This window comes from Pinus tabuliformis, chromosome 4_1 (assembly GCF_031772625.1).
Source record: "Pinus tabuliformis cultivar Carrire ecotype Pingquan chromosome 4_1, CPIR1, whole genome shotgun sequence".
In the NCBI taxonomy this organism is placed as follows: Eukaryota; Viridiplantae; Streptophyta; class Pinopsida; order Pinales; family Pinaceae; genus Pinus; species Pinus tabuliformis.
Window position 1 is genome coordinate 599,659,120 of NC_142303.1, and position 6,000 is coordinate 599,665,119.

A 6,000-nucleotide genomic window follows, 5' to 3' on the forward strand; every position below is an offset into this window, starting at 1 on the left:
AAGCTTCTCAACGCCAAAGTGTTTTCCAAAGAACGATGTCCCTTTTTCAACAAAACTGCCAATGCAAACATTGGCAGTTTCGTTGAAAAAGGGAGATCGTTGTTTGGGAAACACTTTGGCGTTGAGAAGCTTCAGGGGGGTTTGGTGGCCTAATCTGACATATATACATTTAAATATAGATATGTAAAAAGAGGAGATATATATAGTAAACATTAATATTTTAAATAGCAAATAGCATATTTGTATAGTTGCCATACATACCTTTTCAAAGCAAGTGGTTGGTTTGCCTTTCCTAATTGAGTTATGTGGTCTATTTCTTCAGTTGTTTGTTTTCCTTTTTCAGGATTTATGCTATGTTATAGAATAGCAACATATATTTAGTTCAGTTTCAAATAGCATATAGAAGTAAACAGTTAACAAGGAACATTAAAACCATAGAACCATACATATGTAAAGATAGAATGGATATATACTAAACATTAACATTCTAAATACAAATTGGCATATTTGTATAGTTGTCATAGACATACCTTGCTGAACATTATTATTCTAAATACAAATTAGCATATTTGTATAGTTGTCATAGACATACCTTTGCAAAACAAGTGGTTGGCTTGCCCTTTCTAATTGCGTTATGGATTCTATTTCTTCAATTGTTTCGTTTCGTCTCTGAAGATTTAGGCTATGTTATAGAATAGTAACATATATTTAGTGCAAACTAGAAGTAAAAACTGAACAAGAACATTAAAACCATAGAACCATACATATGTAAAAATAAAAATAGAATGCATATATAGTAGACATTAATATTCTAAATACAAATTACCATTTTTGTGTAGTTCTCATAGACATACCTTTGCAAAACAAGTGGTTCGTTTGCGCTTTCTAATTGGCTTATGCATTCTATTTCTTCAATTGTTTCATTTCCTTTTTCAAGTTTTATGCTATGTTATAGAATAGCAAGACATATTTAGTACAAGTCAAAAGAACATATAAAAGTAAAACTTGAACAAGAAGACAAGATCCATAGAAGAGGAAAGGCAAAAAGAATATACTGTGTTTGTTTATGTTGCATGTTGTTGTTCTTTTTTCTTGGTCATTGTGTTCAATTGAAAAGGGTTTTACTAGCAGAATGTGCATGCATAAATAGATGAGGTCATATCTGCAAATTTATGATAGGATAGTTCTGTTGATTAATTGAAAAGGCTGTCTCTGGCATAAGTTGCATTGATCAATACAGAACGCCATATATGTAAATGTAGAATAGAATGCATAGTATGTATGTTGTTATCACTTCGTTTACCACAAAAAGATATTGTAGTATGCTTTAGTAAAATAGATATGGTAAAAGCAATGAGATATTGCAAAAATGTCAAAATTTGGAATTTTGTAAACTGTTTCATGTGTATATCATAGGTCAAGGACAAAAGATATTATATCATGGTCAGACCAATATGCATCCAATACGAAAATTCTATACTTTATATTGCCTAGATTTGCCCAAACATGGTCAATCAATGATTTGTGCATGCTATTAGTTTTGTCAACTAGGAAATGAAGATTGTAGTTTTGCATGTAGGTTTCTAGCTGCTTTGTTTTTTGATTGCAATGCACCATATCAATATTGAAGTCCCCTAGTATAACTATGATATTGTTTAGATCTAACTGGTATAAGGATTTTGCAATGACGTTGAGGATATTGTTTAGGTTTGCATGTGGCAATGCATATATATTGAGTATTGCAATTTCTAATGTGTCAACTTTTATTTTTGCAAACAATGCTTCTACAAAGCAGTGTTCAAAATGGGTATGTTCAAGGATAATGATATTTTCCTTTATCAATATGATTACTTCATGCTTAATGCAACTTGAGATGCAATTGAAATTTTTGAAGTATTCATTTAAGTCGAACTAAGGTTTACGGGGCGGAAAGGGTTGGGGGTCTTATTACGCGCTTTGCATGGTTCGAGGCGAATGGCACGTGGCGGGCGTGAGGGGCACGTGGTTGCATGCGGTCTGGTGGTCTGATCGGCGGCCAGGTGTCTGTCCTCGAGATGCTGGAATGTTCAGCTTGTGTTTTACTGTCTTCGTGGCATTTGGGTTGGTATTGTTACTTGCTTATTTAGCTCTACAGTCTGTGCGATGTTTGGTCTGCGGTAGAGTTCCTGCGGTAAATGTCTGCGTGAAGCTATGATTCTTAGTTGTATTGTTTAGAGGTTAAGTTCGGCTACTGCATTATAAGTTAATGGCATTTGGATATGGTTATACTATATGGATCTAAACAGAATTCAAGGATCAAGGAACCCAAACAAGGCATTGAGAACCAGATACGAGTAGTGCATAAGCATAATTCCATAACGCTTCTCAAGAAGATCCATCATTATGGGACACTGCAGGTATGATCCATATAAATGATGAACATGTAATATATTCAAAGGGCAGGTTTGGCAAACACAGCAACAATCTGCCTAAGCAAATTGTCCCAAGACTGTTGGCAATTGTCGCATGTGAAAGAAGATGCCCAAAAATTACAGATCTTTGATGATTCACAAATTGTGGTGAATTCGATGAATGGAACAAATTGATTGGATAATTATAAACTTCAACCTATATTTCAGGAGATTCGACTTGCTTAAACAGAGTATTTAACACATTATGTTTGAACATGTTTACAAAGACAGGAACATGGAAACTGATGGACTGTCAAAAGCAAGATTACACTTGGTAGCATGAGCTTGGCTCATTCAATAGAGAGTGGAAGGAGAGCTGATGGAATGTCTTTTAAATGTCAATATCTATATGTATAATTTTTTATGCCACTGTTTATGAACATATCTAGGACCTGATTCTTCATGAGACAAAACTGGTTTCAAATCTCTGATGTATGTCAGAATGACCATGACAGGGCCGTCATATTGACATTTTTGAAAACTGGTTATGAAGCAACATATCTTCTCAGCCATACTTTTATCACTTCCTATGCTTAAGCATATCTCTATATCTATATTTTTTTATGGGACTGTTTATGGACATATCTAGCAGCTAATTTCTTATGAGATAAAACTCGCTTCAAAGCTCCGATATATGTTAGAATGACTATGATAGGGTTGTCATATTGACATTTTTGGAAACTGTTTATGAAACAAGATATGTTCCCAGCAATACTTTTATCACTTCCTATGCTTAAGGATATCTGTGAAATGCAGGAACATATATAATAAATGTAATTTTGTTTTCATAATAAAATAATTTTTTCTCTCTGAGCAGAATAAGGTAGTTGAACATCATATGAGAACCAATCTGGTTATAACTAGCTAACATGACATTTTAATCTAAGGTTTAAATAGACAAAATGTCTTGATTCATCATTATACGGAGCTAGTTGCATGCATTACTCAACTTCTACTTGTTGGTATCATCTCAAATAATATTGTTGTTATGATTATAACAATTGATAATATTAATATTAATATTAATGTAAACACAGAATAAACAATGACAATTTCAGATTTGAATTCCAATATAATTGAATGACAGAAAAGATATAAATGACTGAATACAACTTAAATATCTATGTTTTTTAAAACAATCACAGAGTAACTCGACTATAAATCTAGAGTAACTGAACCATAAACCTACACAATGCAAAAATTAAAAGTCTAACAAATTCACAAAAAGCAATTAATAGAAAAATTGACAAAAAGCAATTAGTCGAATAACACTGTACCTGGAACAAAGCCGACTATTCAAATTGCTTCTCGTCTAGACCATATTCATGCACAACAGAGCCTGTACCAAGAACCACAGCTTCACCTAGGTCATCTCGGCCCAAATGACAAGGAAGTCACATGGTGCTCGAAACTGACATTTACTGGAATTTCCATAAAACCCATGCAGGTAAGAGAAACCCTCAGTATCACAGAAAAGCTTATAATTTTCGCAAACGAAACATTTCATCCAATATATAAGCAACAACAAACGAACAACATCTAGTACCAATATAGCAAACCTTCAATTCAGCACTTCTTAACAAAGCAAATGAACTTAACACTAACTAAATGAACTTAACAAAGTTGTTAACAAAGCAACCTTCCGTTCTAGGAGTAATATCAGAGTCGAATATTCATACATCCATAACAGAATTACAAACTTGAACAAACATTATGGACCAAAGTAAACATATACATAAATTATACGAGCGAAAAACGTTGAATACACGCCTAAGATAGGAAACCGTGCAGTTACAAAACAGACTGCAATCTTCAATATTTTAACATTTCAAACAGTTCAAAATCCCCAATTTATTTAGATCTTCATGTGCAAAAACAGTTCAAACTACAAAAGACTGCGACTCAATCTGTACCAAGAACCATAGCTTCGCCCAGGTCCACTCGGCTCAAATGATAACGAAGTCACATCGTGGCTGAAACCCACATTTACAGAATTTTCCATAAAACCTATGCAGGTAACAGAAACCCAGAGTATCACGGCAGCCAGCAACCGCATCGGTCAACCCAAAGTCAGCGATCTATCAATCGCATATAGTCCCCAGCAGGGATCACGGAGTAACTGGACTATAAACCTAGAGTAACTGGACCATAAACCTACACAATGCAAAAATTAAAACCCTAACAAATTGACAAAAAGCAAGTAATACAAAAATTGACAAAAAGCAATTAGTAGAATAACACCGTACCTGCAACGAAGCCGAGCGTTCGAATTCCTTCTCGTCTAGACCATATGCATGCACAACGCAGCCTATGCCAGTACCATGAGAAAATGTGCAAATGACGAAATTGGTTAACGAAGTCTGCACACAAAACCCTCAGTATTCAACCAAAATGCCATTAACTTATAATGCTCAAATAACCATGGACTGTTGCATGCAGGTAACAGAAATCCTCACTATTTAACCAGAATGCCATTAACTTATAATGCAGTAGCCGAACTTAACCTCTAAACAATACAACCAAGAATCACAGCTTCACACAGACATTTACCCAAATTTCCATAAAACCCATGCAACTAAGACAAACCCTCAGTATTCAACCAGAATGCCATTAACTTATAATGCTGAAATAACCATGGACTCTTGCATCCAAGTAATAGAAACCCTCATTATTTAACCAGAATGCCATTAACTTATAATGCAGTAGCTGAACTTACCAAAGCGACAGCACACAGTCGAGCGATACAAGCTGCACCTGGAACAACAAAACCGCAACCAAACGTTTGCGATAGAGTTAACCGAGCAGCCAGGAACCGCATTGTGTTTTCACCGCAGACAATACAACAAATACAAAGGAAAAATCGCAGAGACCGCAGAGCTAAACAACCAAGCAACAATAATAATCCAAATGCCATTAACTTATAATGTAGTAGCCGAACTTAACCTATAAACAATACAACTAAGAATCACAGCTTCACGCAGACATTTACCGAAATTTCCATAAAACCCATGCAGCTAAGACAAGCCCTCAGTATTCAACCAGAATGCCATTAACTTATAATGCTCAAATAACCATGGACTCTTGCATGCAGGTAACAGCAATCCTCAGAGCAGGCAGGAACCGCATTGTGTTTTCAGCGCAGACAATACAACAAATAGAAAAGAAAAATCGCATAGACCGCAGAGCTAAAGAACCAAGTAACAATAACAACCCAAAGGCCGCGAACAGGGTAAAAGCCAAATAAGCATGAACTCTTGCATGCAGGTAACAGAAATCCTCAGTATTTAACCAGAATGCCATACAGTAGCCGAACTTACGAAAGCCACACCCAGCAGGCAGGAACCCCAGCGCAGACGAAAAATCGCACAGACTGCAGAGCTAAACAAGCAAGGAACAATATCCGAGCAGGCAGGAACTCCACCGCAGACGAAAAATTGCACAGACTACAAAGCTAAACAAGCAACTAACAATACCAATCCAAAGGCCGCGAAGACAATAAAACCCCAAGGCCGCGAAGACACTAAAACCCAAGCCGAACTTTCCAGCATCT